General features: G+C 37.5%; 1 long non-coding RNA gene and 1 pseudogene across 4 annotated transcripts in view; both read right to left on the reverse strand.

The window, feature by feature from the left end:
* Window positions 1–25,233, reverse strand: part of LOC132654773 (uncharacterized) — a 662,496-nt gene that overhangs the window by 159,441 nt on the left and 477,822 nt on the right. The window lies entirely within an intron of this gene.
* LOC110558056 (small ribosomal subunit protein eS8-like) lies at window positions 583–8,402 on the reverse strand (annotated as a pseudogene).

The following is a 25,233-nucleotide window of genomic DNA, read 5'->3' on the forward strand; positions in this document are numbered from 1 at the left end:
GTGATCTTTTCTAGTTCCATCCATTTTCCTGCAATCGCATTATTTCATTTCGTTGTTTTGATAGCAGTGTGATCACACAAGTCCATTGTGTAACTTCAATTAGATTGGAAGCATTTTACAACTTCCATCCAGGGAAGGAGCAGCTAGGTGAAACAAATATGTCCTTCTGCTCTGGACCATTCATACATTACTGCACTCGGCTGGATAAGTACTCTGAATGGCTGAACAACAATGGCTCAATGTCAAGGATTTTTTTTAATTAAAAATATTAACCCACTTTCTTTTCTATGTGTTATAATTATGTCTACACACATAAGCACACACCTTTCTGTGCACAGAGGTCAGAAGAGGACAGCAAGTCACTTGGAGTTTTGCATGGCTGAGAGCTGCCACCTGAGTGTTGAAAACTGAACCCATGGTCCAAGTACTTTTGCCCTCTGAGCCATTTTCCAAGCGTGTTTTTTTTTGTTTGTTTGTTTTGTTTTAAATATTGGACAATAGAGAACTTTATTACATGAGCTATGAATGATGGGGGTTTTTTAGTTTTTAGTTTTTTGTTTTTTGTTTGTTTGTTTGTTTTCCTCTCTGGGCTTTGATCTTCCTCAGACAGAACCACAGCTCCTTGTCTTCTAGCACAGAGCCACCTGCTTGGCCACACTGGCCAGAACTGCTCCTCCAGAAGACTGATGATTTTGGCATTCTTTTTTCTCTCATCGCATTTCTTCTGAATTTTATTTCGTTGCTTTTTGTTTAAGATCGCCTCCTCCTCGGGAGTCAGCTTGGCACCTTCTGTGGCACTGCTCACCGCTATTGGTGAGCTGTGCTGTCAATAAGCACAATATGCAGTTCCTCCCCATGGCCTTGGCACAGACAAGCTCGTTACTGGATGCATTGGGCACAACTTCAATGATCCTTGTTGGAATTCAACACTTAGAGCCCCAGGAAAAGTTCCCACATCCAATCTCCAGGCAATGCATTTCTTATTGCTTCCTCAAACTCAGAATGTGTGTAGGCGACAAGGGCCAATCTTAGTGTTGGCAGCAGGCCATCCCAGCTCTTCTGCTGCTTGTGGTAGGGCTTTCTCTTACTCCGGGTCTTGAGGCGTTTGTGCCAGTTGTCCTGAGAGATGCCCACTGCTTGGTGCTGGCTGAAAGAGGAATTGCAAAGCTTCAGGGTCCTGTTTCTCTCTGGACTTTCTGTTTGGTTTGGTTTTGTCTTTTAAACAAATATTTTCAATGATTCTTTGGGAATTCAATATCCACCCCCACTTCTCTAAACCCCTCACTCAAATCCATGCCTATGGTTTTAAGGATTTGAAATGTAGAGAAATCTTGGGAAAGAGAAAATAAAGCTAGAGCTTGAGAATTATTAATATCTTCTAGAGTATAGGCATTTTAAAAATTTTTTTATTAATTACAGTTTATTCACTTTGTATCCCTGCTGTAGACCCCTCCCTCATCCCCTCCAAATCTCACCCTCCTTCCCTCATCTCCTCCCATGACCCTCCCCAAGCCCACTGATAGGCGAGGTCCTCCTCCTTCTCCCTCTGAAAAGGCAAGGTCCTCCTCCTTCTCCCTCTGAAACTAGCCTATCAGGTCTCATCAGGACTGTCTGTATTGTTTTCCTTTGTGGCCTGGCAAGGCTGCCTCCTCCTCAGGGGAAGGTCATTAAAAAGCCAGCCACTGAGTTCATGTCAGAGACAGTCCCTGTTCCTCTTACTAGGAAATCCACTTGGAGACTGAGCTGCCATGGGTTACATCTGTGCAGGTGTTCTAGGTTATCTGCATGAATGGTCCTTGGTTGGATAATCACTCTCAGAAAAGACCCCTGGGCCCAGATTTTTTGGTTCTGTTGCTCTCCTTGTGGAGCTCCTGTCCCCTCCAAGTCTTTCTATCTCCCCCTTCTTTCATATGATTTCCTGCACTCTGCCCAAAGTTTGGCTATGAATCTGGGGTAAAGTTTTTCAGAGGCCCTCTGTGGTAGGCTCCTGTCCTGTTCCCTGTTTTCTTCCTCTTCTGATGTCCGTTCTGTTTGCCTTTCTAAGTGAGGATTAATCATCTTACCCATGGCCCTCCTTCTTGCTTAGCTTCTTTAAGTATACAGATTTAATATCTTTATCCTATATTACATGTCTAATATCCACTTATAAGTGAGTGTATACTATATGCATCTTTCTGCTTCTGTGATCTTTTCATGACATCCAATTAAAAAATGGGGTACAGAGCTAAACAGAGAATTCTCTGTAGAGGAATATCGAATGGCACAGAAAAACTTAAAGAAATGCTCAACATCTTTAGTCATCAGGAAAATGCAAATCAAAATGATCCTGAGATTTCACCTTACACCCATCAGACTGGCTAAGATCAAACACTCAAGTGACAACACATGCTGGAGAGGCTGTGGAGAAAGGGGAACCCTCCTCTGTTGCTGGTGGGAATGTAAACTTGTACAACCATTTTGGAAATCAATCTGGCGCTTTCTCAGACAATTAGGAATAGTGCTTCCTCAAGATCCAGCTATACCACTCCTATGCACATATCCAAAAGATGCTCAAGTATACAACAAGGACATTTGCTCAACCATGTTCATAGCAGCTTTAATTAATAGCCAGAATCTGGAAACAACCCAGATGTCCCTCAACTGAGGAATAGAGACAGAAAATGTGGTACATTTACACAATGGAATACTACTCAGCAATTAACAAAGAAATCATAAAATTTGCAGGCAAATGTTGTGAACTAGAAAAGATCATCCTAGATTTTAGAAATTTATAACTGACTGTCATAAAGTACATGAGCCAATTCTGTCTCAAACAATGCTTATTCTTAACTATGAAAGTATTTTCATTAGTTTGTTCTTCTATTTGTTTGTTTGCATTAGTTTAAATCTGAAATAACTTAATGTTGTTATTACTTATAAACCATGTCTTATCTTACTCTGAAATTAATGATCCTTAAAGTAGAACAGTTAGCCCTATACATACAATTAGAAAACATTCCTTTACTCAAGAATGTGTGAAACTTATGGGCTGTACCTAGAGGTCTAACCATATAAAAAAAAATTCAACTATAGTAGATTGTCTTTGCTTTTTTTCCCAGGGATAATTCTCCAAGTATGGTCATGTAAGTATCAGTGTGAATGATTATTAAGGCTAATTTTGTCCTGTTTCAGGTTTTAAAACTATGTCAATGAAGCAGATTGAGTATGTATTTATATATACCCTACCTTGATTAATGGAAGCTATAGACATCTTTTGGTTCTGTCTGCTTGGTTAGCTTTGTTTCAGATATGATACAGATCTCATGCTTCGAGGCAGATCCAGAAATAGTCCATGTTCCTTTAAATTCAAGCAATGCATCATTTTCTATTTCTCTGTGTCAACCCAGTCTATGACATTAAAGCATGAGTTATGCGGATATGTACCAGTAGGTGAACCAGTCCAACAAATGCACAATTTGAAGATCCAAGTAAAATATTCTCATAAAAAGTCCTTTAAAATAGAATCATAAATGATATATAGTATTTAAGAAAGACACTGTCTCTCATTTTTAATATATAAAGTGACAATATATTTTTAGAAAAAAAAAACATAATATTTCAGGACTTTCTGAAAAAAAATGTATCTTTATCACACACACTTGCCAGTTCTGGCTCTAGCTACAAGTTACCTATGACAAAATTAATCTTTGCTTTAGTCAAATATTAGTCAGGTAAAAATAAATAATGCAAAAGAGTCTCCTACAATCATCCATGTCTAACTAAATAGTCATTAAAATAGACATCTAAGACGAGCTCTCAAGGCTAAGATATTACATTTGTTGTAAAAATCAATATTGTTCCAGTGTAGGGCCTTAGGAAAGGGTAATATAAACAAAACAGTGACAAAGTTAAGTTACTGTATCACTATTATTTTAATTATCATTACTTTTTTTCCACAGTAATTTGCTATCTATTGTGGAGAGCTTCAATGTGTGTATCGTTTGAAGCTGAAATAAGTAATAGTGAAACAGCATACAAAATGACTTAAAATATACTAGAACAATTTTCAAAAATAGACTTCAATTTAAAAACATCACAACACTAAAATTTTCTGAAACATCTAAAACTATTTAGAAAAAATTTAACCCAGTTTAGTCAGTAAGTGTGTTCCTAAGCCAGACTGAAGAAAAACAGGAAAATTCTAATTTCAAGCTATCAAGGAAATGAGGAAAACTAAAAGTTCAATAAAGTGTTTTAAATTTTCTTGCACAGTTGATTATTCATGGATTTTTGCGGCAACCATTTTTGAGGACCCATTTATCCTTAATCATGCCCTAAAACTGCCTTTGCAACTTTGAGGAAAAAAAAATTCAGATATAGGAAGGCAAAAATAAAAAAAAGGGGGGGAGGAGGGGACTAAGAGAGCTATCAGATCTTAATAATTCAGGTTTGTGAAATGACACACAGACCTACACTACTTAATCATTCATCTTTAAATATCATTCATCAGCTGTGGAATAGGATGGAATTCAGCAGCTAGAATGCTGAGACATAGAAGAACTCGGGGAAAATGCAAATTGTGGGCCTTTGTATAAATTCATCTATGTTCTGACATTTTTTCTTTTTTAATTTTATAGTATATTCCCTTTTCATCCCAATTGTAGCCCTCTTCCTTGTCTACTCTCACCCTCTCTCCTTCCCTCCTGTTTCCCTCCCCTATTTTTCAGAAAGGGGAAGCCCTCCTCTCCTACCGTCTGACCCCATCCTATCAAGTCTCATTAGGAGTGCTTGTATCCTCTTCTTCTCTGGCCTGGCAATTCAGCCCTACCAGAGGGAAGCGATCAAAGAGCAGGCAACAGAGTCCATGAGAGAGCCAGCTCCTGCTCCTCTTACTAGGGAACCCACATGGAAACTGAGCTGTCTATGGGCTACATCTGAGCAGGGGGTCTAGTTCCTCTCTGTGCATGGTCCTTGGTTGATGCATCAGTCTCTTCAGGTCCCCCTGGGGCCATATTTGTTGGCTTTGTTGGTGTTCTTATGGAGCACTTGTCCACTCTGTGTCCTTCTATTCCCCAGTCTTTCCTATGATTCCCTGAGTTCTGCCCAAAGTTTGGCTGCGAGTCTTAGTGTATGACATAGTAGAAAAGCTTAATAAAAAATTTTACATCCAACACAATGATATATAAAACCTCACCCATGTGCCTTCATTTGCAAGACCCTTTCAACCTGGTGTTCACTGCAGCACTCAGATGGACTGACTATACCCTCACAAGTCATAAACAATTAGAAACCTACCTTCACATTAAAGTTCACTCTGCTCTCTATCCATTTACATTCTCTCTCTCTCTTTTTTTTTATTCTAAGTGCCACATCAGCTCTTGTTTACATTGACTTTTAATATTTTCTTGCTTTCCAAAGTCTGCTTCCCATTGACTTCAGGGTAATCCAGGTATGGAGACAGGTGTAGTTTGAAAATTTGATCATGGCAGAACTGCTCTCAAGGAACGCTCATATACAATTCCATTCCAAACCCAATATTTTTTATCTTACACTTTGTGCCCTTCCTGTCTTCATTTACAGTACTATATTTGCCACAGAAGTGTACGAAGCACACACACACACACACACACACACACACACACACCACCCAAAACATTGTATTTTCATTTTAGCTATAGCATCCTACCTTCCTTTCAAATATTCTCTGAATATTCCCCAATAGTCTAATCAAAAAAAAAAAAAAAGATTCTATTTCCTCTCCTCTTAAATGTCACCGAAGATTTGAACAATGGTCTTAATTATTCAGTGTTCGGGGTTTGACATCATTTCACTTTGGGTTCTAAAGTAACTGGGTTTACTTTCCATGCTCTTACAGAAGGCTAAATATCATGGACTCCCCCAAACTCCCCTCATACTATAGATGATAGCAAGCTAGACACAGAGGAAGGAGGTCTGGGTAGTTACTTAATCTTCTCCTGTGTCATGTCTCAGCTGGCTATGCAATTTGTCCCATGTCTAAGGCTCTGCTGAAATTCAGTAAATACTCAAGTTCCTCTTTTCCTTGCAACTCAAATACTAGATAATAGCAGCTCTAATTATTTTTGCTTTATTTTATTGTTGTGATGGTAGATTTTGTTGTTGTTTTGTAAATTTCAGACATCTTTGTTAATGATTCTTTTATTTTTTATTTATAAATTTATTTATTCACTTTACATTCTGATTGCAGCCACTCCCCCCACGAGCCCCTCCTCAAGCACCTCTACTCCCAATTCCTCCATATTCTTTGTTAATAACTTTCAATATGTCCAGAAAGAGTTGCCACCAATTCTGATTGATTCCTTGGCTGGTAACAGTTCCTTATTTGAGGTTTGCCGTTATCAACAAAACAACACCACTCTTTATTGCTTATTATTCACCATTTTCTCTTGATTTTAACTACTTTCTCTCTCCTTTTGTGAAAATTTTGTAATTAATGTTTGATTTTTTTTTTTATCCCTAAGTGCGGGAATTGTTTCATAGGTATTTGGGACTTGGTTCGACACCTCTGTGTTTTGATTGGTTGGGTTTTCTGGTAATGTACTCTGCCTGATACTCTGTACTCTCTACTCTCTCCTTGATGAGAGATGGGAGCGATACCGATCTGTGATATAAGGACAAACTTAAGTCGTTAAAAAGCGGCTGATGACTGCCAAGATTGTGTGCTACTACTCTATGTACACTTAAGGTTATTATGTCACACTGGCCACAGTTTTGGTTCACTGGAAGCATAGCTGGGTAGTACTTTTAGTTGCTTCTCTTCTTTGAAAGGTTGAATGTTGTCTTCGGGTGTCATTAAAAGCTAGTCCTCAGGAAAGAGTTTTTCAAGTAAATTCTACCTCAGGGGTCTCGAGTTTGTTGTGAGACGGTGTCTCCTTGTACTATCGGAATCTACACCCATGAAGTATCGCCAACATGACTGCCTAACAATGAGCTGAAAAAGGACAGCACCAAACAAGAGAAAGTGAACAGGACCAGAGAAACCACGAGGTCTCAGAGCTACACAAAGGCAATCAAGAAATGCTGAGAGTGGGACGAATATTCTTCCCAAGTAAGGGCACATTAGTTAGTTATCAAATATCAAATGGTCGGCTATGAAAGCATACATACAAAGAACATTATTCAGACTGAGCATGCTATATTAAGGAATATATATGTATATACAAAAGCATGTATTCATGTAACAATAATTAACAAACAAAAAGAGCCCATGAATTTGAAAAAAGACCAGGTAGGGGTATGTGGAAGTATATAAAGAGAGGGAAAAAAAAAAAACAGAGAAAGATAAGGTGCCTGGGGAAGATGATCAATCCTCACTCAGAAAGACAAATGGGATGGACATTGAAAAAAGGAAAAACAGGGAACAGGACAGGAACCTACCACAGAGGGCCTCTAAAAGACTCTACCCAGCAGTGTATCAAAGCAGATACTGAGACTCTTAACCAAAGTTTGGGAAGAGTGCAGCTATTCCTATGAAAGAAGGGGGAGATAGTGGGACCTGGAGAGGACAGGAACTCCACAAGGATAGCAACAGAACCAAAAGCACAAAAGAACCAAAAGCACAGGGGTCTTTTCTAAAACTGATACTCCAACCAAGGACCATTCATGAATATAACCTAGAACCCCTGCACAGATGTAGTCTATGACAGCTCAGTCTCCAAGTGGGTACCGTAATAAGGGGAACAGGGGATGTCTCTGACATGAACTCAGTGGCTGGCTCTTTGACCACCCCCCATGAGAGGGGAGCAGCCTTGCCAGGCCACAGAGGAAGACAATGCAGCCAGTCCTGATGAGACTTGATAGGGTAGGATCAGATGGAAGGGGAGGAGGACCTCCCCTATCAAGGGACTTGGAGAAGGACATGGGAGGACATAAGAGAGGGAGGGTGAGACTGGGAGGGAATAAGGGAGAGGGACTACAGCTGGGAATAAACTGTGAATAAACTGTAATTAATAAAAAAATAAAAATTTAATTAAAAATAAGAATAAAAGAAACAATTATAACAATATATATAAAAAAGAAAAATATTGAGATTTTTTAGGAAAATGTCTTGAACTCATTTCATATACTACTCTAATATATTACATTAAATGTTTAAATGTGAGCCTTTAATAAATTACATAACATGCATTATATGCATTAAATATTGTAAAGCCTCGAGGTGTTTTTTAAATATTTCCACACTAATGATTGGAATCCACACTGGATTCCACACTAATGAGTAATAGACCTTGGTCCGTGCCATTCCTCTATTTTCCTTTATCATCGTGTGTCTCTTTCCCTATTGTTGCCTTGTCCAGCTCATTTTCAGAACACTCCAAATTGTAACTTACTGTAGGAGATACAAGTAAGTAATGCTTATGATGTGTAAGGCTGTATAATGCCATTTGTGTTCCTTTAAGACAGTTCTTTATCGTAAGTGTCTATAGATATTTTAACTCCACTAATTTTTGCTTGGAAAACAAATTAGCATAACAGCAAGTCCTGACTGAGCATCTTGAAGGCCTCTGACAGCAGCAAGAATGTGCCCTGAGAGACTGAGTTGTGACTGTAGCAACTAGTTCTTAGTTTTCGGTATACTATCTTTGATTTTGTTTTTGTTTTTGTTTTCAGAACATGAAAAAAAAGCAAAATTCACATAATAGAATGAGTGACACTTTATAAACATGGAACCTATATGTAGTTATAACTAGAATTACTCATGTGTCATTTTCAGTGTTTATGGGAAATTAATTTTTCAGGAAGTGTTTAATGAAATTAAGTTTAAAGACCTTCCCATGAGCCATTCATTATTAATTGTAACTAAATTCAGAATTTTTCAGTATAATAGGTCATTGGTTTTGTTGTTTTTATTATATGACAATGAATTTAGTTCAATTTACAATTGAAATCAATAGCATAATGATTTCTTATTGGTTTCAAGTAAAGTTATTCTCTTCCTGTTTTTAAGATGGATACGTGTAAGCGGCCTAAGATACGTGAACTTGCAATGCATAATTATAGTAGATGATGTGATGCTGGGAATAGGACAAATGCTAACCTAGAGTTGAAATCTAATATTTTGGTGGAATATATAATTTTAAATTAAAACTGTCATTATACCAACATATTATGAATTAATAACTACATTATATTTTAAAATTTATAATTCTAGGCTTTTCAATAATCTAAGAACTTGAATATCAAGATCACAGAAGATTTTTCACAGATACTCTAGTGAACAAATTAGACTTTGATGATGGGAAGCAACGGGAAATCTCTTTCTACCGAATGGACACTGTGCACATGTCCCAAGGACCCAACAGCAGCCACTGACAAACCATGTCATTTACAAGCGGAACAACCAATATCTCTTGTCTCTGGCCTCTCAATGATGGTGAATGTATTATATTTTATCTAGTATAATAGAATATATATTTTAAGATTCTGGAGGGAATAAATGAATATAACAGATACTGGCAGCACAGGCCGGTATTTAGAAAATCATTCATTATTTCAATTATGTGTGTGTGTATATACATATCCCTTAAATATAATAGAATATATTCTTTTTATTTCTTACAATATTCTGAGATTGGTATTATATACACTTTCTTAAAAATTATATCAAAGAAACACAAATAAACATGGTTTTTAATTTACCTTGTTATCACCTAGAGTAGAATCATACCCTTTTAAATTAAATTTTTATTTTTTAATTAATTATACTTTATTCGCTTTGTATCCAGCTGTAGCCCCCTCCCTCACTCCCTACCAATCACACCCTCTCCCTCCCTCACCTCCTAACCTTCTCTTTATTGGTAAGAAACCTCAAGGCACTGCAACCAGCCCATGTGTATCTAGACACTGTGGTTGTTTCATATCTTCAAACTTTTATTCAAATTTCCAAATTGAAGGATGTGTAAAAACAAATAAAATATTTTTACACACTAATGTAGACTGTGATCTAAAACAACCAGTCTAAGGAAAATCTGTTTTTTCTCACTATTTAATGTACTGTGTACCTCTATTTAAAAAAAAAAAAAATTTTTATTTCTCATCTCATAAATTTTGTTAGTTTCAGTCATAATCTTAATGACATTGCAAAATGTCATTCACATCCTCCTGCAAAATAGGGGAAAATAAACCCCTTCAAAACCTCCTTTTGCTTTTTTGATTGCTAGTCCTGTCTCTAACAGCAGATCCATCCATGTTGGTTGTGTGTGTGTATGTGTGTGTATTTTTTTCTTTGTCAAATTTTCAGGTTATTCTGCATAAGTTTTCACCTTGAATCTGCGCTTTACATGGCACAGGTGAAAAAGCACACAGCCAAGTGCAATATTCTTTCTTAAGAGAGAACATGCAGTGCAAATTCATGCTGAGGCGATCCGCAAAGCTCCTTGAGCCGATGAACAGGTGTGAAAAACGTGTCAGCCATCTGCAAAGCATATTTTAGACAACCCACTATTCTATTATTTAGCTAACAATGAAACTGTTTAACAAAAAGGAAGGTGATATTGAATTTCTTAAAGAGGAGAATGTAACTTTGAGGATTTCTGCCTAAAAAAACTCCATAGAATAACATGAGGTAAATAATTAAAAGTCAAAATCAAAATTCCAATAATAGTCACATAGTTCATACATTAAAAAAAACTGCTTTTTCTAGCTTGCCTCAAAAAGAAATATTTCTTACAATAGCTGAAAATAGGAGAATCCGGATCCTGAATATTTAATAGAAAATAAAATGATATTTATTTTTAAGTGCATTCTACATTCAACACAACTGCATACTCACAGCAAATCTATTGCGTTGCCCTGACATAGTTACTGCAAAGGTTTTTCCTTGCTGTCCCTAGGGCCCAATTGATTTATCTGCCAGAAGCCTAAAGCCCCAAAATAAGATAGCTTTGAGTTTACAGAGGTCATTTTTCATTGTCTAAATAAAAATTTCTAAACAAAAATCTCTCATCCTGTTAACCGCAGGGTCCTTATCTCCCCAGAGGCTCCAGCAACCTGAAAGAAGCCATTTCAATTCTTTCATGAAGAAAGATAAAAGCAAGTTTTCGATTAGAAAGCCCAGCAAAACCTTCTTATTAAATGGTGGTAACAGTAATGAGTTGAAAAAGCAAAGCTGCTCTAGAATAGGGAGGGGGTTGGGAAATGAGAAAATTATTATGCATGAGACAAACAGCGTACAGAAACCGGAAGGCAATAAGAGACAGTGACATTGAGGAAGCAAAAGGAAGTTCACACATCTCCTGACTGTGCACACTTATTTGTACCCAAGTCCTCAATGAACTGCTTAATTGTCTGTGTGTTATCAACTAACATTAACTACATGCTACAGTAATTATGAATTCGGGCTCATCTTTGATCTGTCATCTTTCAAATGCTTGTGCAGCACAGGCAGAGGTAGAATATGGCATGCTATCCTATCTTTAGAATAATATATCTTGTGAGACTATGCTAAAAGGAAAATTATCATAAATGGCTTTGTAGGCTATGTTTTTGAAAAGAGGATAAACATAGACACCAATGGAGATGCCTTAGGTAAGAAATCAGATCTGTGAAAGAAAGCTAAAAAGCCAGTGTTCTATTCCTACCAGCCCTAAGCCATGAAATCAGATGAGGAAAGAGAGTCAGGAACATTTTTAATTCAGTAAGATTAAATACTCAGGTCTCATCTCTCAGTTTGTCCTATAGAAGTGTGTACCATTATTTTTTTTAGGTTTGTAATAATTTCACACCTTGAGTGATACCACCCTTGAGAATAATAAATACTCAGACACAACTTGTAAAAGAACAGCTTTCTTACTTGCCTCCTTTAGACTAAGGGAGTGTCTATCAACACACTCCTGCTCCTCTAGTCTGGGCATATATCCTGAACAAATTTGAAAGTTCTCTTTGTTCTTCAGCACATAAAGAACATGCATTTCTTTCCTTCCCTCAGAAAACATGAAAATAATAGTCCCAAGTATTGATTATATAATTTAGTAACCAGAGGTTACTCAATAGCAATTTTTTACAAGGTATGGCATCATATTAAATATTTTGATGCAAAAATCATTGTATCTGAAGGGAATAACTACGTTTTTTAATACTATATGCATAAGTCATTCTGGTACATGCAGATGGAGGATATTTTGCTTAAAACACCGAAGTACAAGATTTCAAAATAAGATGTATGGTGTGTATATGTGTATGAGGGTCCAGGAGAAGAAGGGATAAAGTGAGGGAAGGAAGGGAGAGAGAGAGAAACGGAAGGAAAGAAGGAAAAAAGAATAAACAGTGAAAGACAGAGACAGAAATTTGATTTTGTTTGTTCTACAACTATTTTAAGTAAGTAGAATTTCTACTGTGAAGATTTTAGGACAAAATAAGATTGACTATTTACTAAAGAGCAAAATTGTAGTATTTTACCATAGACTTGTGTATTACAAAAGACTTAACACTGACCTATGAGAAAACATGAGCATGAAGCCATCTTTGGCTAAAGTGCAATGTTTGTCTATTTAGGGACGAGTCTTCATCATGTGCCTCAAATATTGCTTACAAAATTGAACATGTGAGTTTTCTAGGTATACAGATATTATCTCAAACAGAAATATAGAATATTTTCTCCATGGTATTCGATAGAGTATAAAACATCACTCTCCCAGTCTTATGTGCTCATTAAGTTTTTAAATATTTCAATTAGCTCTTTGAGAAATTTTATATTCATGTATTTTGATCAAATTCATCACCATACCTAACTGTTCTCAGATATACCTCCCATAACACACCTATCTAATTTTTGTCCTCAAATTTTCAAAACCCATCAAGTTCAATTTATACTGCCTATATATTCTTATGTGTGCGGCCATCCACGGAGCGTGGCCAGCCTACCAGGGATCCCGCCAATAAAACGATTGACTCTTGCTTCCAGAATCTGTACTCACCAAATATCCCTCAGCTAGTAGTATGATTTTGTGCCCACCCTACAGATCTAATCTGAGAATGATGGTGGCCTCTGTAACAATGGTGCCATTGTTGTCCGGAGGGCCGTATCTTGCCTGGAAGATTATTATTATGGAATGTAGGATTCACAGCTGGATGTGGCCACAGGTACTTTTTCTTCTGGAACCTTTTGGCACTATGAAAGCTAATTTACCATTTCCCAGGTCTCTTTACAGTAAACCAGACATTATGTGTTTTTATATTAGCTAATAAAGCATGAAAAAATAAATCTGCTGGGCCAATTACTTTCATCTCTTTTCTGATACAGGAATGACTGACTATGGGTTTTTTTGTTGTTTTGGTTTTTGTGTTTTTTCAACCTCTTATCTTTGAATATGGTGTTATTTGAAGGAGCGATAACCAGTTTTATAAACAAGTGTCAATAAGCACAAATATGGAAAAAGTAACAATATGAAAATAGCAGGGCAGAATGATGGGGAAAAGTGTGTCCTTGCTCACTCTGCATCACCCATTGGCTAGCTCCTTCCGGATGTCCCCTTATGACTAACATACTACACTGCTCAAGCTGATATGAGTCAAGAGTTTCTTACAATTATCCTAAAGGCTTTCTGCAATATGGATTTTCTCCTTTTAAAGATTCCTTTTGTTATTTGTGTCACACACTCTTTCCTAGAATGTTTGAATTGGCATAATTTGTAGATAGAAAAAAATGAAGATTAAATAGAGAAAATCATTTCTTACTATCAGCAAAGGTAATCAGTAATGTTTTCTCAATATAACCATAGAAATTTGGGGGGAGGTGACTTGTAATAACAGTTCCTACGTATATTTTATGTAAGAAACCTACAAGAATATTTGTACAATCATATGAAAATATAGGTAGGAGAATGCCCACTACAACATTGTCTATAGTAGTAAAAAGAAATGGAAATAAAATAAAACTAAAAATTTAATTAAACTGAATAATAGCGTGTCCAGAATAGAAGGTATTATATAACTACTAGAAAAACAAAATAAATACTGAGGCAAGGAATAATATCTTTCTATGGGGTAATTATCTTGAGATGTGTACTAACTGTAAATCCTACTAGGCTTTAACAGAGAGTGATCTACAAAACAGCATGTAAGGCTATGAATGCACAAAAGGGATTTTTAAGGAGGAGGGAAGTTTGACAGGAAGAGTGTGAGGGAGATCAGAAAAAAAATGGAAATGGGAATAATAAGAATGCTGTCTCTGGCATGAACTCAGTGGCTGGCTCTCTGACCACCTCCCCCTGAGGGGGAGCAGCCTTATCAGACCACAGAGGAGGACAATGCAGCCAGTCCTGATGAGACCTGATAGGCTAGGGTGAGATGGAAGGGGAGGAGGACCGCCCCTATCAGTGGAGGAGATGAGGGAGGATAGGGTTGGGAGGGAATGAGGGAGGAGTATACAGCAGGGATTAAAAAAAATGAATAAATTTTAATTAGTTAAAAATAAATTAATTTTTAAAAGATTGTAAAAAAACTAATTTGTAAAAAAGGAAAATGACTGTCTCAATTTTATAGGCAAAAAGATGAAAGTAGAAAGGAAGGAAGGAAGAAAGGAAGGAAAGAAGGAAGAGAGGAAAGAAAACAAAAGAAAAACAAAAACGACTAATTAGGAATGTCTATTGGCTGTTCAGTTAGGATGTTGCTGAGCTGAACACGAAGCCAGGTTTGCCTTGTATCAGAGGCTTTTTTCTTACTTTACCAGCAAATCGGTTAATGAAGTAATCAGTCGCCTACTCACAAAGCACAGCACTCCACGGAATGCATCTCCTAAGACCCAGCCTTGGTCTAAGAAAAAGCAAGTACTAAAGCAAAACAGATACAATGTTATAGGTGATTGCAAGTAAACCCCTTGAGAAGTTCAACTCTGGTTTACATTCTTCCTACAGTAGTATACAATAGTATAACGTAGAAAAGCATCTAAGAAAAGATGTTTTCTTAGAAAGGCTAAACACACAAATTTTATAGTCCTAGGGATTGGACTCAGTGACTCCTGCATACTAAGCAAGTGTTCTACTACTGAGTTACATTTTCAGTTACATTTTCATACATTTTCAAAAATATATGAAGTTTCCATATATGGTATTCTTCTTTAGGGCTAAGCCAGCAACTATCACTTATGCTCAAAACTATGTAAGGCTATAAATTTCTGCCCTTACCACCACAGTATAAATATATTTTTTATAAAAGTTAAAACTAAAAAAAAAATTAGGATAAATCTTAAAAAGGAAATTCAATTATTTTTAAACTTCCAAAATGGCCTTAATATAGAGAATTAATATGTGATTTATATTCCCATACCAAGCTTATAAATGAATAGAAAATGTAAACACCTATGAATCTTTTTATGTAGAAACAGAGTGGTGAGTTCAAATTACATTTGAATTTTTTTTTTTTTGGTTGATACATCTACTAGCATTCATGAGCATCAAACACACACTGGAAACTGCTAATTATCCACTAATTAATACACTTGGTATTAATCTTACTCCGTATCATAATCAATCCAATGTAGTATGCCATCATCTCTAAGTCATACTTTCTTCGAGAATTCATTCTTAATATGACAGGTTTAGTTAGAATTCTTTAAATGCATCTCGTTTTCCTTAAATTTGGAGCCCAACTACTAGCAAGGTTAAGTCTCAAATGAGGTAATTAGAACATAAATAAAATGTCCATCAAGGTATAAAACTTTTCCTGACATGAACTCAACGGCGAGCTCTTCTGCCCCACCCCACCCCCTACCCAAGGGAGGAGCAGCCTTGCCAGGCCACAGAAGAAGACATTTCAGCCAGGCCTGAAGAGACTTGATAAGCTAGGGTCAGATAAAAAGGAAGGAGGTCCTCCCCTATTAGTTGACTTGGAGAGGGGCAGGGAGAAGATGAGGGAGGGAGGGTGGGGTTGGGAGGGAAGGAGGGAGGGGGCTACAGCTAGGATACAAAGTAAATTATTACCTGTGGTTAATATAAAAAATAAAAAAATAAAGTGGAAAAAAAGACTAGCAAAAAAAAAAAAAAAAAAAAAAAAACTCAACCAGGTTTTTCCTCTGGATTAGTCTCAGTGGTCATTTCTGCAGCTGCAAGTCTCATCCTCAGATTATTTTACTGGAAAAAAAGATTGTGTGTTTCTTCCTAGAAATTAGTTATTGTCCACACTTCGCTATCAATTTATAAAGCAAAATAATTTGTAATTAATTAGGTTTGGGTATAAAATCCATGTAAATCAAATATATTTGATTTAAAAAAGCAACATTGGAAAATTCTCAGAAATATAAACTGAGGATTCACTACAACCATTATGGACTGGGAAACCTAGATGACTTCTTACCGTCAATCCCCAAACCAATTCCTGTACTTCTGTCCACTTATGCAAACCTAACATGTTTCTTAGCCCTTTGCTTATAACTAATAGTCGCCTTTAACGAATTGGTCAGCTTGGTGCCGTCAGTGTGAACAGGCGAATGGGCGTACATAGGCAGTAACAGACTTACACATCGGGCCTAAATTATGTTAGCCATGATTCTTTAAAGGCTTGTATACATATAATCAATACTTATTGATGATACTGAATATGTAATATCCTATGCCAATTGGCTCCATTTACAGGCTCTCCTCACACATCTATGAAGACTCTTTGTACAGAAAATACACAGGCAAATAATTACAATTATCTTTCTGAACATATATGAGTACATTATGAAATAGTTGTAATCTTATTAGAAATTAATGATGTTACTAAAATTTTAATTATAATTTTTTAGAAACTTTAACTTACTTTATATTTTTCTCTATTTTTTTCTCAGTTAAATTTATTAAAGCATTAATAGTAGAACTGGTGAGAATATTTTAGGGAAGATACTTGGCCTCCATCTTCACGGAGCTGGAAGACAGAATATTAAGAACTATACAGTGGATCCAATATTAAGTCCTTTGAAGCACTGCAATAGTGTTCTGGGTTGCTGTTCAGATTGGAAGATTTTAGGGAAGTCGTCCTGAGGGCACGCCATCCCACCTGTGTCATCTAAGGCGGATGTTACATTGGATCAGGAAAAACTGAATAGCCCGTGTTGGCAGATGGAAAGCTGTTCAAAGAGAAAGAGGTGTACTGGAGGACCTGGAAGCAGGAGATGCGAAAGGGGCAGGAGAGGGTCTTCTGCATTGAGCAGTTTCCCCGGAAGACCTTAGTGTCTGGGGATCCCTTGTCCACATCTGATTATGGATTTACTTTCTACCTTTCCTTCCCTCCTGCCAAGGATAAGTCTCGTGTACAATTGCCTTTCCTCCTAGTGTCTTCCTGCCTTATTAACGTGTTTGTTTGCCAACTCTTCCCAGCTTCTATTTCTTCTGTTTGAGAGAACAAACAGAATCAAATAAATTGCTTCCTTCCTTCATTAACAACACGTGTATGCATTTCACGTTCAAGTTATTCTAGAAGAAAAAAGGCAGATAGCCACAGTCTACATCCATGAAATCAGATTATTAACACTTTTAGCTCACCCAGTAACATTTAAATTTTAGGATGAAAACGATTTTAGTAGCTACACACAATAACATCACTGACATACAGAATACATACATAGTCATTCCAAGATACATCGGATGATTATTTTCTGAGTGTCCAAATAATATTAAGAGAAATTAATGAGACAACACACACACATACAAAACTCTGCAATGAAATATTGTTTTAGGATGTGTTGCTGAACTCATTTGGTTTCTAGAAAAATCTTTATTAAAGCACATCATGAAATAATTCACGGAGTTAAAAAATCTTGTGGAAAAGATAACTTCCCTGATAAAAAATATCCGGCACAGGGACACATAGGCTTTCCTCTGCTGTTTCTTTGATTCTCCCTCATGCTTGCTCTTCAGGCTTCCTATCATAATACAGGAAAACAATTTTTATTTATTTGTTTGTTACAATTTACTCACATTGTATGCCAGCTGTAGCCCCCTCCCTCATCTCCTCCCAGTCCTACCTACCATAGCTCTTTACCCACTATGACCCTCTGTTAGTCCACTGATAGAGGAAGATCTCCTCCCCTTCTATCTTACCTTAGCCTATCAGGTCTCATAAAGGCTGGCTGCATGATCTTCCTCTGGCAAGGCTGCAGCCCCCAAGAAGAGGTAATGAAAGAGGCAACTACAGAGTTCATGGCAGAGACAGTCCCTGTTCCTCTTACTAGGAAACCCATTTGGAAACTGAGCAACTTATAGGTTTCCTCTGAGTAGGTAGTCTAGGGTGGCCCGCCCATGCCCATAGTCCTAGATTATAATATTAGTCTCTGCAGGCCCCCTGGACCCAGGTATTTTGGCTCTGTTGGTCTCTTTGTGGATTTCCTGTCCCCTCCAGGTCTTTCTATCTCCCTCTTCATCCACAAAGTTTCCTAAACTCTGGCCAACGTTTGGCTATGAGTCTCAGGACTTCTTCAATACCCTGATGGGTAGAGTCTTTCAGAGGACCTCTGTGGAAGGCTCCTGTCCGGTTCCTTGTCTTCTCCTACTTTTGATACCTATCTTGTTTGCTCTTCTGAGTGAGGTTTCTGCCTCTTCCCTAGGGTCCTCCTTGTTTAGTTTCTTTAGGACTATAGATTGTAGTATGTTTATCTACGTTACATGGCTAATATTCACTTATAAGTGAGTATATATTATATGTGTCTTTCTGCTTCTGGGTTACCTTACTCAGGATGATCTTTTCTAGTTCCTACATTTTGCCTGCAAATTTCATGATTTACTTCCTTTTAGTTGCTAGTAGTATTCCGTTGTGTAAATGTACCACAATTTCTATATCCATTCTTTAATTGAGGGACATATAGGTTGTTTCCAGATTCTGACTATTATGACTAATGCTGCCATAAACATGGTTGAGCAAATGTCCTGGTTTTATGGTTGAGCATCTTTTGGATGTATGCCCAAGAGTGGTATAGCTGGACCTTGAGGTAGCACTATTCCTTATTTTCTGAGAAAATGCCAGATTTATTTCCAAAGCAGCTGTACAAGGTTACACTCCCACCAGCAATGGAGGAAGGTTCCCCTTTCTCCACAACCTGTCTTGATTTTAGACAAAGAAGGGAAAACATACAATGGAAAAAAGATAGCATCTTCTACAAATGGTGATGTACTAACTGGATATCTACATGTAGAAAAATGCAAATAGACTGATATTTATCATTCTGCACAAAACCAAAGTCCTAGTGGATCAAAGAACTCAACATAAAAGCAGGCACACTAAACCTGTTAGAAGAAAAAGTGGGGATCAGCCTTCAACTCATTGACACAGGAGACAAATTCCTGAACAGAACATAAACAGCACAGGCTCTAAGATCAACAATCAATAAATGGGACCTCATGAAACTGAAAAGCTTCCATAAAGCAAAGGAAACTGTTATCAGAACAAAATGACAGCCTACAGACTGGGAAAGGATCTTCACCAACCCTACGTCTGAAAGAGGACTAATATCCAGAATATATAAAGAACTCAAGAAGTTAAGCACCAACAAATCAAATAATCCAATTACAAAATGGGGGACAGACCTAAACAGAGAATTCTCATCTGAGAAATATCAAATTGCAGAGAAACACTTAAGGAGTGTTTAGTCTTCATGGAAATGCGAATCAAAATGACCCTGAGATTCTACCTCACACCCATCAAAATGTCTAAGATAAAAAAATCTCAAGGGATGAAGCACACAGGAAAAGAAAAGTTTAAGTCCAGAAAGTTTTTTTTGTTTTGTTTTGTTTTGTTGTTTTACAGTAAAACAAGCTATTGATCTGTGCAGGTTATTTTTTTTTCCTTAAGGGCTCAGTATTTCATTCAGGTTCTTTTCAGTTCCAATATGCTCAGGCCATTAATATTAGGTAAAATACAAACTACCCATACATTTCTCTATATTTTAAGCTCCTTTGGAGCTTCAATAAAAGCTTTTCTTGTTTTAATCCGAATCTCAGATACTCAGATATTTTATAAGCTTTAAATGACAAAGTAATGAAATGCCAGTGAAAACTGATTTTCCTTGATTGGTTGGACAAAAGAAAGAAAAAAAGTAAAAATTTTAAGAGCAATGCCTCTACGTGCTTTCACAGTAAGTAATGTTTGGAACTGCTCCCTGATGGAACCAAGAAACTGTGAGTGAACTACAGACAGCTATTCCTGTTATCTTCTTCAGATGAGCTCCTTAGCTCTAAAATCTACCCCCAAGTAAGTTCTGAACTTTCTTTGTCTGAGTATGGTCTTCCATACCCTTAAGTACTTAGCTACAAGTAGCCTATACCTAATCCCTAGAGACCATGTACAAACCCAAAGGAGCCATCACAAGATGTTTAGGCTTCAAGAATCATCTTCTGCAATGGCCCCTGACATGAATCTGAAAGCGTGTAGCGATATACTCAAATGGTTTCCCTTTTTGTTTATGCTAAATAAAAAGGCGGGGTTTTATTTCTTAGCTTCTCAAATAAGAATTCCTGACCCAAAGTTTTTTAAACACTCTATCTTGTCATATCAATAACCACTCAATAATTCAACACAGATTTTGTTTAGTTGACATTCTCTGTGTAAACTTGCCTTCTTTTGGTTCTGCCGCTTGCACAGGTGTGAGATTTGTGCCAGCTTGGCTCTGGGTAATCTCTGGTTTCTGGTGTCAATGTTGCTCAAAATAGCTCTGGAATATGGTCAACAATTGCCAAATGGAAGCTCAAAAAACTGAAATATTTCTGCACAACAGGTGAATAAGCCCAGGGAATCAGGAGGAATCTTTGACATCTGCATATCTGACAGAGGACTTTATCCAGAACAAAAATGAAAACTAGAAAACAAATGATTCAGTCAAAAGATGGGCAATGGTTCATATGGAGTTCTCAAAAGAAAAAATAAAAACAGCCAGTAAACATCTGTAAAATTATTCACTTCTTGAAATTAGGAAAGCACAAATTAAAACTGCTTTGAGATTTCCTTGTGTCAGAGACAGAATGGCTAAGGCTAAAAAATAAGCAACAACAAAACAAAAAACATAACCTAATAACGTGGGACTACCACCATTCACTGCTGGAGGGATTGAAAAGTGGAATTGTCAATTTGGAAATCAGAGTGAAAAATTCCCCCAGAACTAAAATATCTACCACGTGACCCACTCCTCAACATATGCCCAAAGGACTTGACATCTCACTCGATAAATACCAGTATGTTCATTGTCACTCTGTTCACAGTATCTCGGAACAGGAAACAACCTAAATAACTTTTTTTGTTGTTTTTTTTTTCTTTTATAAAAATTTATTTTTTATTACAATTTATTCACTTTGTATCCTGGCTGTAGCCCCTCCCTCATTACCTCCCAGTCCTCCCCTCCCTCTCTCTTTCCTTCTATGTCCCTTTCTTAGTCCACTGATAAGGGAGGCCCACCTCTCCTTCCATCTGACCCTATCCTATCAGGTCTCATCAGGACTGGTTGCATCATCTTCCTCTATGGCCTAGCAAGGCTGCTCTCCCCACCAGGGGGAGGTGATCAAAGACCCAGCCACTGAGTTCATGCCAGAGAGAGCCCCTGTTCCCCTTGCTAGGGAACCCACTTGGAGACTGAGCTGTCATGGGCTATATCTGAGCAGGGGTTCTAGGTTATCTCCATGCATGGTCCTTGGTTGGAGTATTGGTCTTTACAGGCTCCTCTGGGCCCAGAATTTTTGGTTCTGTTGGTCTCCTTGTGGAGATCCTGTACCACTCCTAGGCATATATCTGAAATATGCTCAGGTATACAACAAGGATATTTGCTCAACCATGTTCATAGCAGCTTTATTCATAATAGCCAGAATCTGGAAACAACCCAGATGTCCCTCAGTTGAGGAATGCATACTGAAACTATGGTACATTTACACAATGGAATACCACTCCACAATTAAAAACAAGGAAATCATGAAATTTGCAGGCAAATTGTGGGAGCTAGAAAAGATCATCCTGAGTGAGGTATCTCAGAAGCAGAAAGACACATTTGATATATACTCACTTATAAGTGGATATTAGCCATATAATATAGGATAAACATACTACAATCTATAGTCCTAAAGAAGCTAAACAACAAGGAGGACCCTAGGGAAGATGCCTAATTCTCAGTCAGAGAGGCAAACAGGATACCATAAGAAGAGGGAGAAAACAGGAAACAGGACAGGAACCTACCACAGTGGGCCTCTGCAAGACTCTATCCGGTAGAGTATTGAAGCAGATGCTCAGACTCACAGCCAAACTTTGGGCAGAGTACCAGAAATCTTATGGAAGAAGGGGAGCATAGAAAGACTAAATATCTTTCAGTTGATAAACGGATAAGAAAATACAGTATGTGCATGCAACAGAGTCATATCCAGCTGTAAGAAGTGAAGTTGGCAGTTAAATGGGTAGAATTGAAAAACATTATAATGAGTGAAATAACCTAGGCTCAGAAAGGCAAATACAGAATATCCTTTTATATAGATTCATATTCTGAATCTTCAGATTTTAACTTGCTATCAACCACAGAAATCAAGAAAGACAAAGGAGGCTGTGTGAGGGTGAGGGAGCAATGGCGGTGAGAATAACAAATACAAGTGCGATTCAGGAGCAAACGGGGGAAATGGGTGCACTTTAGTCGGAAAGGGAGAAAGAAGGTCAATACAAAGGAAGATAGAGTGAGAAGAGACAGAGAACACTGAGAAGGTTTGAAAATGCCGTAGAAAATCATCTATCCTGTTTTATGTTTACTCAAAAAGTGCATATGCATCTGGGCACTGGTGGCACACGCCTTCAATCCCAGCATGCAAGAGGCAGAGGCAGACAGATCTCTGAATTCAAGACCAGCCTGGTCTACAGAGTAAGTTGCAGGAGAGCCAGAGCTGCACAGAGAAACTGTGTCTCGAGAAACAAAACAAAGCAAAATGCGCACGCAATACACACGACTGTATTGTGTGCTTACGAAGCTGTACCGCTTAGGTGATAATTCACCCCTGAAGAAACGCAGACAAACAAAAGAGCTAATGCTAGGCACTGGAATCCTCCCCTCTACTGGTCAAAAGAGCCCAAAAGACACCCAGAATAACATAGAATATTGTTTTTGCAATGCATTGTACATAGTACTTGGAGTAATTGAGCTAGAATTGACATTGAAGACTATTCTTTAAGAACTAGCTCTTATGGTATCAAAAGATGCTGTGCAATCTGCTAAAGAAAATATAAAAGCAATCAATATTTCTTCCCAGATGTAAAGCCTTCAAACTTCAACAATGGCCAGCAGAGCAATATTTCACCAGGAGTACAATAGTGGCCCTTATTGTCAGTGGTAAACAATGCCACGTAACTGGAGTTAAGCCATGCTCAGTAGGAGGAAATTCATGCCTGGTATGGTAAAGTTACCTTTGGCAGGTGAGATCATAGACACTAGAAGAGAATCTATGTCCACTTCCCTAAACAAGTACACTTTTTTAACTCCATTCTAAAATCTTATCTTTGCACTCACAAATAAGTGTATCTCTTAATACACCTCAGGATTTTTTTTCTGCAGAAGATGGAAATTATTACAGTTATCTACAACTGGTCAAATGGAAAGAACAATAAATTGCGAAATGCTCAAGTCCAACTGCTATATCCACGTTGTAATCTCTAAGCCTAAGGCTCAGAAAACATCTTTGAAGAGGGAGCAGGAGATTATAAAAGCAGAAGAAAGGGATGCCTACTGTGACATAATCTCTTCTACATATTACAGCAAAGCTGTACCAATGGGATTTCAAAAATATGGTCATGTGACAAGTCCTGTACAATGACACCACCAGTTGACATAGGAATCTAGATGCAGAAAATCGCATAGGGCCCCACCCCTCAATGAAGAACTACAGGCAATTAATGGCTGAGAGGGGAAAAATCAGTATCCTCTAGGGATGAATCCTCTGATATGTAATCCAATCTCAAGTGGAAAGCCTGAAAGACATGTACATACAAGCAAAATTAGACTTAACAGGCTGTATTTATATTGCATGTTATTTATGTGTAGCAACAGTTATTAAAGAAGAAGAGGTCATGAAATTAAAAGGAAGGACACAGGAGGGGTTGGGGAAGTGGGAGGGGCAAACGATAGGCATTGAAGAAATTATCAAAAAAATAAAGAATCAGTGTAGGTAAGCTATAATACAGAATGAAATAAGAATTGCCCGAAAGTGTTCATTGTGACACTTATCCTCAACACAGATAGAAAGCAGGCTATTTTCATCGTATTTTCCTTGAAAATTGTGAAAAAGAAAACTAACTTTTCATGCCAAACATCCAAAAATCTGAGTGACAAGGATTAGCCACAGACCTTGGGACTTGAAAGTATGTTTGTTTCCAGCTAAAAGCTTGGCAACACCCAGGCCACTTCCCAAGCCAACGAAGCTGCATATGTGAAGCCATCCACCTGCAGAATGGCAGGTGGAAAGTTATTCAGGTGAAGGAATCCAACTGGTGACCTTTAAAATAATGATTCATTACCTTAAAACACTTCTATTATGTCAGCATGAGTACATCCATTGAAATTAATATATTTAAATCAAAAACAGTAGGTCTTACTTAACCTATCATTAACCAAAAGTACATTTAAAATAATTTATTCGAGTTTTCTTATCTTTCTTTTCTGCCCCCCCCATCCCTTCTCCCTTTGCTGTTTTTCTTCCCTTCTTTCCTTACCTTCAAACCACCTTAAGCATTTTCCTTCCTTGTCTGGATATTCTCCATCACTTATACCAATGCAGTAATAGCTGAGAATTAAAGCTCCCAATCAGGGAAAATACCAATCTGATGAACACTCAACATGTAACCTGACGTATATGTTTCATGAAGTGGCATGGATATTGAAAGGAGAGAAATATATATACATATATGTTTATATGCATGTATTCATGCATGTATGTATGTATGTATATGTTAGCTCACACAGAGATCTATATCACATCTTCCAAAGTTCTAGACCCTTAATAAAATTAAATTCCTTTCAGTCTTCCTCAGTTCTCTTCCACGCACCATCATGGATTGCACTATATGCTTAGACCAAGCTGTTCAGTTTGGGTCTTAATGTTTGACTGAAGCTTTCCCAGAAAGAAAGGATGACTGGGAAATCCAGGAATATACATACTGATACAGAGGATGTGTTGTTTGGAACACCAAAAACCAGAGCCTCAAGTGATAACATAATTCTGAATTCAGAACAAATGTGTGAGGTAGGTAGCTACCTAGGAGTCAGAAAATGCATGGCTGGGCTGAAGCTATATT

Source organism: Meriones unguiculatus, chromosome 6 (assembly GCF_030254825.1).
Source record: "Meriones unguiculatus strain TT.TT164.6M chromosome 6, Bangor_MerUng_6.1, whole genome shotgun sequence".
Classification (NCBI taxonomy): Eukaryota; Metazoa; Chordata; class Mammalia; order Rodentia; family Muridae; genus Meriones; species Meriones unguiculatus.